General features: G+C 36.6%; 1 long non-coding RNA gene across 1 annotated transcript; it reads left to right on the forward strand.

Annotated features, from left to right (window-relative positions):
• Positions 1-6,733: 6,733 nt before the first annotated feature.
• Positions 6,734-6,954, forward strand: LOC113981003. Its single transcript, XR_003538296.1, has 2 exons — positions 6,734-6,794; positions 6,826-6,954. It is a non-coding gene; the product is annotated as an uncharacterized LOC113981003 (long non-coding RNA).
• Positions 6,955-17,019: the final 10,065 nt, after the last annotated feature.

A 17,019-nucleotide genomic window follows, 5' to 3' on the forward strand; every position in this document is an offset into this window, starting at 1 on the left:
ATCCTCTTAGCATAGTACTAGGTGACAATACAATGACATGACTCTCCAGAATGACAAGATACCCTAGAAACTCTATAGAGAAATCAAAATATTCTCAACATTGTCTGTCTAAAATCTGAATATCTTACTGTTTTATCAAGTCTACAGTGGTAGTTAGAATCCTGATAAGCTTCTTTTAGGGATTTGCATTTCTGTTCCTGTTCCACCTATAATTTGATCTTGAGCAAGTGACTTAAGATAAAATTTTTGAATATATGCAGTTAAACTTACAGTTAGGAGGTGAGGGTCTGTTTGCACCTTAAAGGTGCAAATCTTTACACCGCATGTAAAATTTACAGCTGAGGAATTGAGTGTTGAAGAGTCTGGCTGCTGGCTCTGAATACATCAGGTCTAGGTGCAACAAAACCATGCTCATGAAATCCTCTATTCAAGATAATAAGTCCTGTTCCCTTAGAATGTTTGCTCACGCACAATATAAACATGATTTCACACAAAACTCCCAATGTCTTTTTTTTCTTTTTCCCAGAACTGGAAAGAGGACACTGTCCAGTTCCTGTGAAATTACCTTTTTGTCTTCAAGTAGTTTAGAATGTCTGCACTGTCATATCTGAATTTGACCTGCTTCTGCGTCTGAAGTAGACATACTCTAAATATTTAAAAATGTAGAGATTAACCTCCTGCTACTCAAATCTCCCATTTCTGAAGGAAGTTAAATAACACCTTACAGAAATGCCTGAAATGTTCTCAGACACTGCTAATGAGAGACAGGTAAATAGCTAATAGAGACTGTCACATTTACAATGTGCTATAAGAAATTTAAAAATTTAGCCAATATAATTAATCTACACCTGATATTCCACAACCAGGTTGAAATGTCTTTTAGAACAAAAGAAGTTTTCTTAGACAAACTTGACAACAGGCTGGAGAGCAGCCAGGTAGAAAAGGACCTGGGAATTTGGATTGACAGGAAGGTGAACATGAGCCAGCAGTGTGCCCAGGTGGACAAGAGGGCCAATGGCATCCTGGCCTATATCAGGAACAGTGTGGCCAGCAGGAGCAGGGAAGTGATTCCTGCCCTGTACTCAGTGCTGGTGAGGCCACACCTTGAGTACTGTGACCAATTCTGGGCCCCTCAGTTCAGGAAGGATATTGAGGTGCTGGAGCAGGTCCAGAGAAGAGCAACAAGGCTGGTGAAGGGACTTGAGCACAAGTGCCATGAGGAGAGGCTGAGGGAGCTGGGGTTGTTTGACCTGGAGAAGAGGAGGCTCAGGGGAGACCTCGTCACTCTCTACAACTCCCTGAAAGGAGGTTGTAGCCAGGTGGGTATCTGTCTCTTCTCCCAAGCAACCAGCAGTAGGACAAGAGGGCACAATCTTAACCTTTGCCAGGGGAGGTTTAGGTTAGATATTAGGAAGAAATTCCTTACAGAGAGGGTAATCAGGCATTGGAATGAGCTGCCCAGGGAAGTGGTGGATTCTCCGTCCCTGGAGGTTTTTAAGAATGAGACTGGATGTGGCACTCAGTGCCATGGTCTAGTAACCACCGTGATGTTGGATCAAGGGTTGGACTTCATGATCCCGGAGGTCTTTCCTAACCTGGCTGATACTGGGATTCTATGATTCTATGATTCCATTTTGCTCCAGTTGAATATTATATATGTTTGTGAATTTTTTCCACTATTTTTTCTCAGCTGCTTGGTTATGGACCATAGCAGTAGATATAGCAGAATTTAGCCTCTTTGTTAAGAGCAGATAGTAGAAAAACTATCAAATATACACCTCCATGTCACCAACCCCCCCTCACACACGCACATATCTGCAGCCTGCCAGCTATTAGTGCTAATATTTACCACTACGACTACCAGCCCCAGGAGATATGTGAAGCCAAATGTAAGCAGAGGCTGGTGATATGTCCATTTAAAAGTGCAAACAAGCTAGAAGAAAGTCTGCACTTCAAAGGAGTCTGCCATGGTGAAGTCATCAGCAGGACTCTTAACAATGCAATTTTTATAAATGAGTGCCCAGTAAGCTAATACACCTTTTAAATACAAGTCTTGTGTGCCAAATGATAAAGTACAATCATTATCAATCTGGTGAAATGAATGAACTTTCAACAAGAACTGACGGTGCACACTGTGTATGCACTTTGTCAGTCCTGCACATGGCACAAAAGAGAGTTATCTGAAACAAATCCCTTCTGTAAGGGAGTAATAAGAATCAGTAAATATATATAAAGCAGTTATCTCACAGCGTGATAACATTTATGATGTGTCAATTGTATTGTGTGTAATACACAGGACAAATGAGCTTCATACGTGTAAGCGATTATTGTCTACACATGCACCAGCAGTCAGGGCAGTTTAAGAAAGCTTCATGTTGAGACCGCTTTCATCTTCTACCTGTACATGAGATGGCTTGTATTATTATCCTGATTAAATGTCTATCTTTTTCCCTCTGGCTGCAAGGCTTCGATCATTGCACGAATTGCTTGCTTCTAACAAGCTCTTGTGTTTTGTGATCAGAAGAAAATTGTCTCATTTCACAGAAGAGTGTCAAACTCGAGCTAGCTTTGGTGTCGCAGGTTTGTTTGTAGACAACAAAGGACAAAGAAGACAGAATTAAAACCCTTACAGAATCACATCAAGCATTTTGATATAGGAAAATCAGCATAACAGCCCCATTTGGTATATTTAACAAAAAAGTTTCTAGAAATTCAGCTACCACTGTAAGAGCTTTTGAGGAAATGAAAGAATTCTGCTATTGATAAACAACCCATGCCTATGGGTGATCAACTTAAAAAAAACCCAACAAAACAGAACAGAAGACAAAATATCAACAGCCATAACTCATATTGTCACATTTCCTTATACCCTCCACTCAAAAGCAAATTATTAGTATACCTTATTCCTACTCTACTATGTTATAAATCAGAGGTAGATGCAAGTTACCTTAGATTGTGTACTGAAGTGTATTTACTGAACTTTCCCATATTTCATTTCTTTACATTCAAAGACAACAAAAATCTCATGGCCTACTCTATTTGTGGATTGAATTCTACAAATGGGTAGAAATCTCTGTGACTTCCTTTAATCAGATAAAATCAGTTACTAATGTAAATATGACTACATAATGAGAATCAGCATATGATGCAACTGATATTTTTTCCGTTTATTTGGGACTGTATACCATTGTGTAACTAACACAGTTAAAACACCATTTCCTGATAAAAGAAGGATGTTGATATTATACATATCTTTAAAAATTAAATGGCTTCTGTTCTATTCAGGAACTCTAGATGAAGAGAAATTGTAGAATCACAGAGATTTATCTCCAGGGAGATAAATGATTTGATATATATGGTAACTAGGTGACATTGTGATAAGAACCTTAGAAATATGATAGATAGACTTTGCAATACACTGTTTTGCTGATAATCTTTCCGCATACATACTCATCAGAACTCTATCCTCTTCAGAACAATGTTCAGCTGCTGACCTCTTTATACTTGTACTTGTTCTTTGCCCTTTTGGTCTCATTCACAGCCACATGAATCACTCCCCTTTGAGTTCACATAGCATTCTGTGATCATTGTTGCTGGTTCAGCTAGCACATAAATCACAGGCAATAAATATGTAAATTGTTCATTTTCATGTAAACACTAAACCTTCAATAAAATTTTCATGAACAAAGAGAGTTACTGGAAGTTGAGGGCCTTCTAAGAAATGAAGTATCACTGGGAGAAGATTATCCTTGTTATTGATAAAATGTATATCAATCAATAAATACTTTGTAAATGCTAGTATCCAAAAAAATATTGCAGGATTAATGGAAAAATATAATCTTGTTTTGTCTTGGAAAAGATACGATATTCTGCACAGGGTTGATTTAATATAATTATTTGGCTACTGGAGCAAAGAGGTCAGCAAGCCCAGCTAGGAAAAAAAGACATTCATATTTTAATATTCATACAGTAAACTTTTGTTGAAAGTAGTAAGTACAGTTGTAGGCATTAAAATCTTAACCTCAGAGAACAAAGATAGGAACTTAAAGAAAATCGCTAATTTGGGAGGTGCTGCACTAAAACAGCCTAAATATGAAAATTGTCCATAACAGAATTATATATGAACTCTTTACTTAGTAATTCTTCTGTTGTCTTAACACCTTCATTTTTCCTCCTCATCTGTCCCATTTGAAGGCAACTGTTTAACCTTTATGAGTAAATTTGTCCTAAATTTACCAAACTAATTGACTTTGCTGTTGATATGGAATATGCCAGTGATGACTCAGATATTAACAGAATTAAAGATATATTTGCTTCAAAACACTGAGTGTAAAAAAAAACCAACAAAACCCAAAAATACCCAGCACCCAACCCCACTCCCCCAAAAAAACTTGTCAAAAAATCACAGATCAGTTCAACCAGAGTGTACCAGTATACAGCTCATTTTTTTCAAAGTAGAGCTGAACCTTAAAATCTATACAATTTCCTATTGCATTTTACAGCATGGCCATTTTATAGTTTAGGGTTGCCATATAAATTTTAATTGTTGCTTTTACGATCACAATGCCCAATTTCAAATAGTCTCAGTTTATATACTTTCTACCCACTTTTCTTTAAAATATCTTCATTCTTAGATCTGTGAACATGTATCTTGAAGTATTAAATAGTTGCCAGATGCTCAGCACTTCCACAGCCTTCCCTGCTTGCTCTGTCTAATTTTACCTGTCATGACCCTGACCCTCCCAGCCTGACTCAGTGTTATATTAAACACTTTTGCTGCTGCTGAGCTGCCTTTCTTGTCTTGCACTCTGCATGCACTGATTGCTACCATGCAGACCTATTTTTGCTGTACAGCCCTTTTGTGCTTCAGTGATTTCACCTTTACAGCTTTTACTAATAAATTACTGTGCAACTGTAAAGCAGAAAACAGTAAAGCAACTGTTTTCTATCTCAATGCATAGAGTTTCTGCCTGTCTCTCCTCTTCTGTGATGCTGTTTGACATAATATTTGAAAAATATCAATATTCTTTGACATGTCCATGCTCAGTGCATATGCCAGCATATTGAGTTCATTGCAGCAATTAAGTATTGTCACTGCAGATATTAATTTAATAAGGTAATGTCAGATCTTTGATACTGGTTAAAAGTGGATGCTTCAGACATATTTTAAAGAAATCCTTTACACAGAAAAAGTATGTCATAAACTTGCAAAGTGTTTCTTTCTGATTCCTTTCAGTTAGTGCGAAGCTCGTTCTCTGAAGAATGAAAATTTGTATTTATGGCTGGTAAGTATATGGCTGTTGAAACCACCAATATCCTTATTCCTGCTGTTTTTTTTTTTAATAGGAAATGTTTCTAGAGTCTGGCAGTTTGGGGACTGACTTTAGTATTATTTGAAAGGATTGGCTGTAACTTACATTTTGATTTAAATTTGACAGAATGTCTCCTTTTACAGGTCATGGTCTAATTTCTTCATCTTTTTGCTTCCCTGTGATCTCATTTTCCTCTCTTACCTAAATAAAATCTTTGGGATTCTGCAAATCTCATTATATATGGAAACAAGGTAACTAGAGACAGGACGAGAGGACACAGTCTTAAGCTGCACCAGGGGAGGTTTAGGTTGGACATCGGGAAGAATTTCTTCACCTAAAAGGTGATTAAGTATTGAAATGTGCTGCCCAAGTAGGTGGCAGAATCACCATCCCTGGAGGTGTTTAAGGAAAGACTGGACAAGTAACTCAGTGCCGTGGTCTAGATGACACAGTGGTGCTCAGTTATAGGTTCACACTGGATGATCTCAGAGGTCTTTTCCAACATAATTGATTTTGTGATTCTGTGAAAATGTCACACATGATTGTTTTATAAAACAGCTAAGTTTATTTTCTGTTGTCTTACATTTTTAGTCTATCCACTAGGTTATTAGACTATCTAATATCTACCAAATACTTCTCAGTGTGTGATTGTTTGTTCAGCATATATTCTGTCACTGTCTTTTGGTTCTAGCTCTTAACCTGTGCCATGAATCTGGAATGGCTCAATTCTGTCACTAGCTAGAGGTTAGGTGGAGTCTCAAATCTGACTTAGTGTCCTCACAGGCACAGAGTTCAGGTCCAAACTTGCACAAAACTAGTAAAGTCAACATGGGAGCAATAAATTCCAGATTTTGTAATCAGACTGCAGATGTTTTCTCCAAAAAAACAAACACAGGCCATGATTTCATTTAATATAAACCTATAGAAAGTTTTAATGCCTAATTATTAAAACGACTTTAAATCATCAGGTTAACATAATAAAGACATGTAAATAATTCTTTAATTGTTTTCTGAATTTTGGGGTTGTCCTAGTCAGAACAGCTGGGACCAGCTTATCATTTTATAGGTGTAACCCAAAACTCTGTATTCTATACCCTTCCATGCCATTTCCCAGAAACTGCTAACAATAGACCATTTACAGCAGCTACCCAGAGCACGCCTGACCCCTCAGGCTATAAGCTGGGTGTTAAGAGGCCTGTGAGATAGGAGGATGCTCCTGTCCTCACACCCATTGTGGAACTCCCCGCCCTGAGGGAGGTACTGGGCATTCCTGCCTGAATCAGAGTATATATATAATCTTGGGGTCTTGGAACTTCTGGTACCACTTGTGGAATCCAGAGAAGGACTGTGACCACCACTCTCAACCAGACTGAGACCACCACTCTCGACCGGACCGCAATCACCACTTTTCAACCAGACTGTAACAGCACTCTCCTCAACAGATTTTTCCCTCTCCTTTTGCTTTGGACTCAGGGGGACCACGTGGGGCTCAGCACAGGGAGGGGGGCCTAAGAAACACTGCTTTGTTCATGCCCCGGGGTGCTGGGTTATACGTTTGGTTTTTGTGGTTTAAAACCAATTGTTTGTCTGTATAATTGTATTTATTGTATTATATTTATTAAATTGTTATTCTGATTTATAATCTCTCTTTTGAGTTGGGTCCATTTCCCCTGCCGGTTTACCTTTAAACCAGCACAGGGGTTTAACTTGAAACAATGTACAAATGTAAAAAATATCATCATGTACAAATTCCAGATTTTCTCTACTACTGTCAGTACTAAAGTCTTATATGAAAATTGAGAATTTCTATTGGTTCTTGACAATTGCAGCTCTCAGAAATTACCACAGAACACAAAGTTCACAGTAAAAGGAATGAAGACATGCCAATAATAAGTCTTTCATAACCATTCTTCCAAACATAAGTGGTAGCAGGTATCAAACATTCATAGGTGGCCCTACAGCAGAAAGCTGAAAATACAGTTCTGGCTCTCATACTGGCAACAGCAAACATAAGCTGTTGGTGCCTTGCTGGTGATGTGGAGAGTTGGGGTCTCTGATAAGAATATGGACCAGAGGATATCAGTTCTGGTATGTGGTAGGAGGCAAATAATACTAAGGAGAGTCTTTGTTTAGCCTGTTCAACACAACCAGCTCTTGGCTAGTAAGCCGTCAAGAGACCTGGCTCCAGCTATACTATTAACTGAGATGCCCTCCAATTTCACTGTACTGACAGATAATTTTCTGTTTGATTGGTGACCCTGTACACATTCTTTTAGTTTCACACCTCTTTTTGTTACAGCTGCAACACCTAAGTCCATGTATTATGGTGCTGAGAAAAATGACTGTCCTGTACTGGTGAAGATTAATCCTGAAGAGATTTTGGTTTCATTCCCAGCTTGTCTGGAGACAGTGTATATAGACACAGAAAAGTCTCTTATAACTCAGTTTTTTAAGAGGCGTTGAGAACCTGTCACTTTCATTGAAAGGTCATCATTAATCTTTGTTTGCCTTTATGGGAAGAAGACTTCTGAATTTAGGCAGTCATGCTGGCTTGGAGACCTATCTTGACAGTTTCAGCACCTACCGGAAAAGCAGACCATGTGTAAGACTCATGGAGGATGAAGGTCAGAGTCACATTTCTGAATATTTAGGGAAGAATTGTTTTGAAAGTAACCATGAATTTAGCAAGCCTAAGTCATGTCTGACTGAACTGATAGCTTTCTATGATAAACAGCTAAATTTCCGGATGAGGAGAGACTAGAAGATATAACCTAGGTTTACCTCAACAAGGTTTTTACACTTTAGTTTATTTTATGCAAGTTAGAGTGGCACCCTGTAAATGGAAGACCATCAGCTAGACAAAATCCTGACTGGATGACTGCTCTCAGTGAGTCCTCATAAATGAGCTGTATGCCCCCTAAAGCCTGGTACAACGTAGTGGCCTATACCATGACGTGTCTTGTTTAACATCTTCCTCAATGGGCAGGGGGACAAGAAGGAACACGTGCTTCTCAGGCTGGCTGGTGACAACAAACTGGAGAAACTGGTCACTGGAGAGCAGGGCCACCACCCAGAGGAACTGGGTCATGCTGGTGGAATAGGCCTTGTGCAGTTCAGCACAGAGAAGCGCCAAGCCCTGTCCCCAGGCTACCCAGGCAGCATTGCAGGCTAGACATAACCTGCTTGGGTAGAAGCTCTGCAGAAAAGGACCTGGGGCCCTGGAGGACAGTGAGCTACACAGGAGCCACCCTTGACCTGACAGGAGTCACCCTGGGGCTCAAAGAAGCCACCCTCAGGCTGGCAGCATTTGGTACTGCAGGAGCAGGAGCTACAGAAACTATCATTTGTTCTCTGATTAGTAGGAGTTTGTTTGCGTTGAAAAAATAACAGTAATTCACTTACACTTACTTAAATGTATATTTATCTTGTCTGTGACTCCTTGTCTCAACTGAGAGGAGCAAAAAGCATGTTTTCCAGTTTTAAACAGGGAAACAAAATAGTCCTATTTTCCATAACTGCATATTTGTGAAAGACAATGAAAGCCTCTCTTCCTTCCTGTGGCTTTGGAAAGGAGAATATCTAAACATCAAACTGAGGCCAGACTCAGAATGTTGGTGAGGTTCCTCAACTGGGACGAAGCAGCATCATCAATTAAAGTCGGAAGGAGGAGGGCCTGCATGCTAGAATTGTAGTACATTTGAATAAAAGGGAAAAAAAGTGATGCAGGTGAGACGACAGATAACAAGACCAATCTCAGTGGTATTTAAAAGCATGTAAATGGCTTCTGACAGAGGGGAAAAAATAGAAGGTTCCTCTTTCCATTCCTCATGTTTTGGCTTTGCCCTCTCTGAGACTGACCATTAGTAATGGCATTTTGAGCAATTTATTTGTGTTTATTAAAGAAGGGGTTCCCTTAGTAGCTACAATGCTATTTTGTAACTTCGAATCCTGTGTAGTTGGTGTCTGTATTATTGACTCAGAATGTCTGTAAATCTAATTTGTGAGCTTTAATGCTATAATAAGCTACATAGTCCAAGAACAAAGACTGAATACAATTTGGAACAAAGCATGAATACTTGAATGTAGATTTAGAAGTCAGGCCAAGCCTAGCTTTGAAAAATACTCAAAGCTTTTTGGAGTGAGCGAAATTCCTTTCTTTGCAAGTCTGTAAACACTGAGGACTAATAGCAAGGTACTTCTTTGCCTTGTTTCTAGCTTATTGTCACATGTTAGCATTCAGTGAAGTCAGGAGCAAGCTCTATGCAGAGTATGTCTTGAACCATATTGATCTACCTTTCCTGATTAATGAGTATCTACTTATAACTGAAGAAATGGAGATATTTAATTTTGGGAACCATCTAATTTTAGTTTGCTTCTTGGAATATAAATTTTCAAGGGATTTCACAGATTTTCTTTATAAAATACGATTTCTTAGTAAAAGATATTCTCTCTGGGGTCTTTGTCAGGAGTAGAACAGAGATGTGAGTGTTGCCAGAATGTAATTTAGGTGTCTGGACATTGGCGAACATACTGTCAAGGCACAGCTAGCCCACAGTCTGGAAAGCATGGAGGTAATGCAATACTTTTCACAGTAGCCTGATTTTGCTTCCAGAGTAACAAGTTTAAATTACCCTGTACATTTTCATATTTAATGGAGATTTACTATTTTAGGTGCTACTATTCTGGAAATAGAAGATAATGAAAATCAAATTGAGCGCAACTTTTCTGTTTCAGTAATTACATCTTGAAATTAACAGATATACAGAAAAGCTTCCAAGTTTGACTAAGGGACAAACTCTACCTGGAATATACTGGAAAAAATAAAGAAGAAATTTAAAGATATGAAATTTCTAAATATATGAAGTTTCCAAACCAGTTTCAATACAGAAAAATGTGAGTCTGCGTACCTTGATCTTGACAAGGAAGGCTGTATTTGCCTCTGTTTTACTAAAAGTCAGCTAAAGCAATTTTGATTAACAAAGGCTGTGAAGTGTCACAGACTTAATGGCATCCTGAGAGGCAGGGCATATCAGTTAGATTTAACTCCTCTGTGGAAAGTAGTTATAAATAAAATCTCGAGATCTCCTGACAAAACATTTTCTAAGAAATGTAAAATTATAGGTGTATGCTCGACAGTAAAATTTATACTAGAAGCAGTAAAAAGAACTTTATTAACATAAACAAGTCAAGTATCCTAATCCCTTTCAGAACTCCTAAGCTTCTCTATAAGATGAACCCTGGAAAAGACAGTTATCTTGCATATGATTTAGTCTTGGGAGAGACCCTTGGCAACATCTTTTTGAACAATACTTTCTCTCGAACGACAGTAGAAGAGTTTGTACAACTTCTTGTGTAATGCAGTAATTGTGAAGACTGGATTTCATTGTAGTTTTGTATGAAAAAGACAATGGAAATATGTATGCAAAGAGTTAATTTTTTAGGCTAACACAGTTTTTCAATTATTTATCACATTTCATGAAATTCGAAGGACATTAAATGAAGGTAGCAGTACTGGCTCCTGTGTCAGGTTACTGTCTAACAGCCAAATAACAGAAAAAGACCACTTCTTCATGTCTTTGCTACCACACATTGTATGCCTAGTGAAAACTGTCAATAATTGCTGGGGTTTTTTTACCTTCCTGAATGCTCATAGGCTGCTTCAAACAGTCCTAGTAGTACAGAATCAATAACTTAGCGCCAGCAGCCACAGCAAAACTGTTATCATTATTGTATTTACCCTCGATTGGGTTACACTCTTTCCTCCCAAAGCCACTAAAAGTTCCATCAAGCACACACACTATCTCCTTGGTAAGTTCCTTCTGCCTTCTACAGGTACCAAACATGTTTCATTTTTTTTCCCTCACAGAAGGATGTTATGGCTAAGAAATACATTGAGATAAAAACAAGCCACAAGAAAAAAATTTTGCTCAGGTTTTAAATAAATTGCATCAGGACACTGATTCAAAACACTAGATTATTGAATTGGCACCCTGACTTGCTGAAACTAGATAAAAATAAGCCAGTAGGAGAAATGGACCATGAAAAACTTTGGGTTTATTATGGCGGTAAACAATATATCCTTTCCAGGATTTTCTTCTCTTCTCAGACAAAGCAGACATGCAAGCTTGTGTTCAGTGTTGAAGACATAACCATTCAAAGGTATGATTTTATATAGACACATTTAATCTACCCTTTAATTAATCAACTCCATGTGTCATTTTTTACTTTAACCCATTCACCATTTCTGGCTTTGTTGTGTCATTAAATATGACATTTCCATATTTGGAAAAAAATGTCAAGCTGCAACACCTACTGCATTGTACTGCCTCTACTAAGCAGAAATCATGATTGACAGCTTGAGTCTCAGAAGGAATAACTTTCAGTAAATAGGAAATACATAACGTTCATTAGTGGCTTTAAAATATTTGGAAAAAAGTGACATTAAACAATTTTCTCTATTTTCTTTCTGTTCATGTATCATTAATCCTCTGTCTCTACTACTTAGCATACACCTTTTTAATTTTAAATTATTTTTACCTTTGTATGTCACTGTATGCTCACCACAGACTAAATGAGAAACAACTAATTTACCACAGTTTGGCTCAAGTAAAAAAGCTGTGTCACTCACTATAGGGACTTGGACTAATCATATGTTTTTTCTTAGAGATCTATTTATATTGCTACTTTTGAATGTAGAGAGTCATTGGGAAGGCAAAGAGCATGATAATTCAGAAAAGAAGAAAGTTTACTACAGTCGCTGCTCCTATTTCACAGCCATTACTACTCTTGCTGGAGGACTTTTATTTGTGGCACATTTAGGGTCTTTAATAATGAAGAGGAAAGAAAACTGACATAAATATCAGTGACAATAATTTTCAAATGGTTGATCAAGATTTTAGTCCAGATTTTTCAGAGTCAAATAACTTAATTGAGGCAAATAAATCTCTGGTCAAGCTAAGGAATAGGGTGTTCTTCAGAGATTTGTACCCTCAAATGTAAGAGTTAGTCTTCCTTTGATAATAATGAAGAATTAGAATTAGGAGCCAAATTCTCTACTGATAAGAAAGCCGTACGTAAGAGAAGAAATAATGCCAATGTAGAACTTTCTTTGTCCTACAGTAGAAGTTGAATATAACTGTTTTAGATTGTCGAACCTCTTAAGAAGAGATAGCTAGGATATGGCGGTTCATCAAAATTATAATGGAAAGTTTTTTCTACTATTTTAAAATCCTGATTTTTGAAAACAAGGATCATATATATAAAGCAGTTATAAACAGTTGAATTTAAAAAAAGTCAATAACTTCTGTTAACATTTGGAAGAGACTAAACATTTTAAAATTATATCTTAAATTTTCAAAGAAAAAGCTATTTTCATATAATATCATATACTGCTTAGAAAATGGAATTCAATATGAAGGAACATTTTTTTCTCTTTCATTTTTTCATCAGAAAACCATCAAGAGCAGTTCTTTCGCAGAGACATTTCTGTTTTGATGAATTGATGAGGTTTTTAAAAATATTTTTCCCTGAAAAATTCCTCATCAGCTCCATAACTGACACTGCCACTAATGACTAAATTCGGTCACTTAGGCAAAATTTCCCACTGGGATCGTTTGAGGGGAGCACAAGCTACTCCACCAGGCAATCGTGCCTCACAGGTGGTAGAATGGCCTTCTTTCCTCCCTCTACTCTTTGTGTTTTAGAGCTATGCAGAGTTGAAAGGAATATGTATCCCATAACCACATTTGTGTGGACTTCCACCTATTACTGAGTTCTTCCTGTCAATACCAAGCATGGTGGCACATGCTCCAAGGCTTCTTTGCACTGTCACTGAGGAAACATAATATTAGCAAGGAATAACAATTCACAGGCAGCCAAGAGCCTGCACTTAAAGCATTGTTCTTATTTACAGTAATGCTGAGTTCATGTCAGCTAAACTCCACCAGGAGTTCATCTTGAGCATTTATCTATTTTTTTTTCATACTCAATGTGCATCCATGTTTGCATTCCCTGTTTCTAGTCAACACTGTGGGTAATTCTGCAACACTTCATGAAAAATAGATTGAATCATCCCCATTTATTTTGGTAGATAACTCCCCATAAACATAAAAATAGAAAAAACTCATATACCTATTGAGGTAGAAGGTAGTGAGTATTCAAGATATAAATTTGATCTGAAATTTACTAAGACATTTAGCCAAATTTTACGGGTTTGCAGAGTTGAGTTATTCACCTCCTAAATTTTGGGGAAACTGCATTGACGGAGGCCAGTCTATGAATCTTTTCCATATATTATTTCATGAACAATCTTTCTACCTGTGTAGAGGGATTTCTATGCTAGTATACGCTCAACTATAATAAATATGACATTTATCATAATATCAGAGACTAATTCCAGTGGCTTTAGATATGAAGAAATCTATTCTGTTGAGAGGAGAAATTGCCAGTGCAGTACAAAAGGAGTTCAGGAAGAAAATGTACATCATTGTAAACACTGCTTTCTGCAAGATTATGTATTGTGTGATCTCCTTCAGACACGTGAAAAGACAGGAATAAATGCAACTATTATACTCTACTGAATAACATATCTCTCCTAAAAGTTTTGTATTAATCATCCAGTCCTTAGAAATTCTGATAACAATGTTTTTCTTTTCCATTATATATATTTTTATATTAAGTATCATTGAGAAACATTGTTTAGAGAGAAACCTAATGTTATTTCTCTGAATTACACTACAGCAAAATAGACTGTAGGAGGATATAGTCTGAATCTGAAGTCTTTTTTCAATATGAAACTTTCCCATAGCCCAGTCTAGTATTTCTGACTAGCGTGCCTCATACATGTTGTACTCCTGGATTCCAAGCAAAAATATATGCAATTATTTTATAAAGGAAATATTTAAAAGCAATGTAATTGTCACTTCTAACATACTATTACATTACCTAGATAGTAATCCTGAACTGGTAGAGACACTATCTACTTCTTTTAAAGATACCACATAGCTCTGAACACTAAAAAAGCAGTAATTGACCAGTAGGATTAGAAATGCCAATTTTGAGCTTTATTATAGACTAGTTAAGAAAAGCTTTGGTGAAATTGGGATAGCAAAACAAACTAACTTTTTGCATTTCACAAAGCATCTGTGAAATATATAATTTTCCTTCTGCTGGTACTGAAAAATGAAGTGGAGGTTGAGTTAATCCTCAGCTCTGTAATTACATGCTAGTGCATATATTTTTATTTCATTTTTTTCAGTGACAAACCAGGGTCATAATAGAAATAAAATCAGACTATTTCTTCTGTTGTAGGAACCAAGATTCATATCACTATCTGCAGCTTACTTGTGGTTTGTCTTCTAGAACTACTACCAACAATAAAACCTGACTAGTTTTGCAGATGGCAATGTTGAATGACTCTGCAGTCGCTTTGTGTGAATAAGTAGGTAGATGGAAATTTTGGAATGTGACATGGCATGGCCTTCCCATTCACAAAGAAATTACTTAGGTTTTTGAGTTAAATAGAAGGGACAACTAAGAGCTGTGTTTCAGCTCTAGTGTTGTTCTAAATTCCCCTAAGCCCCATTTTTTCCACGCTGCTGTAGCCACTCAACGTAGATACCAGCACAGGTTCATTCTACTTAAAATTCAATGGAGCCTTAAAGTCAAGATTAGAAACAGCAGGTTTTCATCTTCTGATTAAACATTTGAACTTTATATGCCTAATAAAAGAACTTTTATTCTTCAAATATAAACCTAGTCTGGAAAGATTTCACTGTTTTGCCACTGAAATCAGTGGGAAAAATTAAACAAACTTTTTTCTGTGATCAGAGTTAAGGAAGGTCATTGTTGTTGTAGCATCTTGAAATCAAAGATATGAAATATAATTTTAATTTTTACTTAACACATGTACTAAGGGAAAGCTGCAGTATCTGATCTGCTTTTTACCTCTGAAACTTGGCATTTTGTCTTTATGTTCTGAAATAAAAGTAATTTATTTTTAAATATAAATACAACCAATTTTCTGAATGAAATTATTTGACCCTCATGTTCTCCTATCTCTACTTTTTAAGTGATTCAATTAATCTTTTGGATCTGCTATCTTGCAGTTGTCCATAATATGTCCTTTAAAAATAGAAAAATGCCATAAGCACATTGGAAAAGTATTGATAATCCTTCTTCAACCATTATGTCTGTTCTCTGCTTTCTGAGGAAGTGTCTATTTTCTCACCTAGACTATCATTAATGAACTTCCATGGAGAAATTATAATTTCTGGCTCCCTCTGATGGTCCACTTTGGAATGATGTATTTACAACTATCCATTCAGATACAGTATTCCATTTCAATATTTTCATAAGTCACTCTTGGATATGAATGGCTCCATTCCTTTACTTTCTTTTTCTTTTTTGAGAGACTGTTTGTGAGACACTTTTCAACTTTGGTGTATGACTCTCCAGCCAGCCACTAGATCTCTAATTTTTTGTGTTCTTAAAATTGCAAATTGGCATTCTAGGGATTTCTCCTTCCAGGTTTCCATAGCAACTCTTATAGAGCTTATTCATTAGAAAGAGTTCTGCTTAATTGATCTCCTAATGTATTGCTTAATAGTAACTGTTAAGCAGTCTTTTGTTTCCAGGTCATGTTTAGGGTTCACATATTTGCATAAAAGCATTTCATTAGCTGAAACCAATCATTATTAGCAATTTTCTTTTTTTAGTTTAAAATAACTAAACTGCCATTGAGATTTTCTGAATAGCAAATATTTACATCTTGCTGAATGGGTTTTCTCTGTGAACCTGGGTGCTTTGTTTCTCTGAGCAGCAAGAAAATTACAGAGCTTCAAAATGTTAATCAGGGAAGACAAAAAGAAAGTACTGTTTTTTTACAATTGAAATGAAAATGCACAGTGATGATAACTATAGGCCACAGGCAATATTTGATGATGAATTTGATTGTAATGGATAAATATCCTCTAAAAATCACAGTAATGCACTGCCCAACTTGAATAGATTTGGATGTTTCTGTTATGTGTAACAATGATTTTCTGACATCTTAGGCTATGAAAGTTTAAAACCTCAAACAAATCTTTTTTTTTTTGCAATTTGGTATTGCTTAAAACTCTTCCCACTTACGTTAGCTAACATGATTAAAATTTGTATGGTCAAATATATTCATTCACTTGGTTCTGCAACTGCAGAGTTGTTTACAGAGTTTTAAGCTGTTTTCAGCCTACTACGTATGTGGTACGTAAATGTCAAACAATTCATCTGCAGTCATGATGAATTTTAGTCCTGAAAATAGAAAAAGTACCTTCATCAAGAACAAGCATTTAAATTCTCTCTGGATAATAACTGCTATGATAATCAAAGTATATAGTTCAAGTAACTTCTTAAACACCTTAAAAACAGAGCTAGTCCATCAAACTTTCTGAGCTTGAATGGAGAATATAGAACTCACTCCATGCAGCTGGATTCATGTTATACACACTATGAATCTGGTCATGAATTCGTATCATTTGATTACAAATCTGGATATTCTAAAATAACATTTTTTCATATTCTTTTAGTAGTTTTTCTGGATTTTTTCCTAGTGCTTGGAACCCATAGCTTTTCAAGATTTGTTTGCAAACATATTTAAGATTTAAGGTTGATTCTTTTTCTCTTTTGTCTCTTTTAAATTGAGACCTGATATTCTCAAGCACAGAACTTC

The sequence above is a fragment of the Neopelma chrysocephalum genome, unplaced genomic scaffold (assembly GCF_003984885.1).
Source record: "Neopelma chrysocephalum unplaced genomic scaffold, ASM398488v2 Primary Assembly neopelma1_95811, whole genome shotgun sequence".
Taxonomy (NCBI): Eukaryota; Metazoa; Chordata; class Aves; order Passeriformes; family Pipridae; genus Neopelma; species Neopelma chrysocephalum.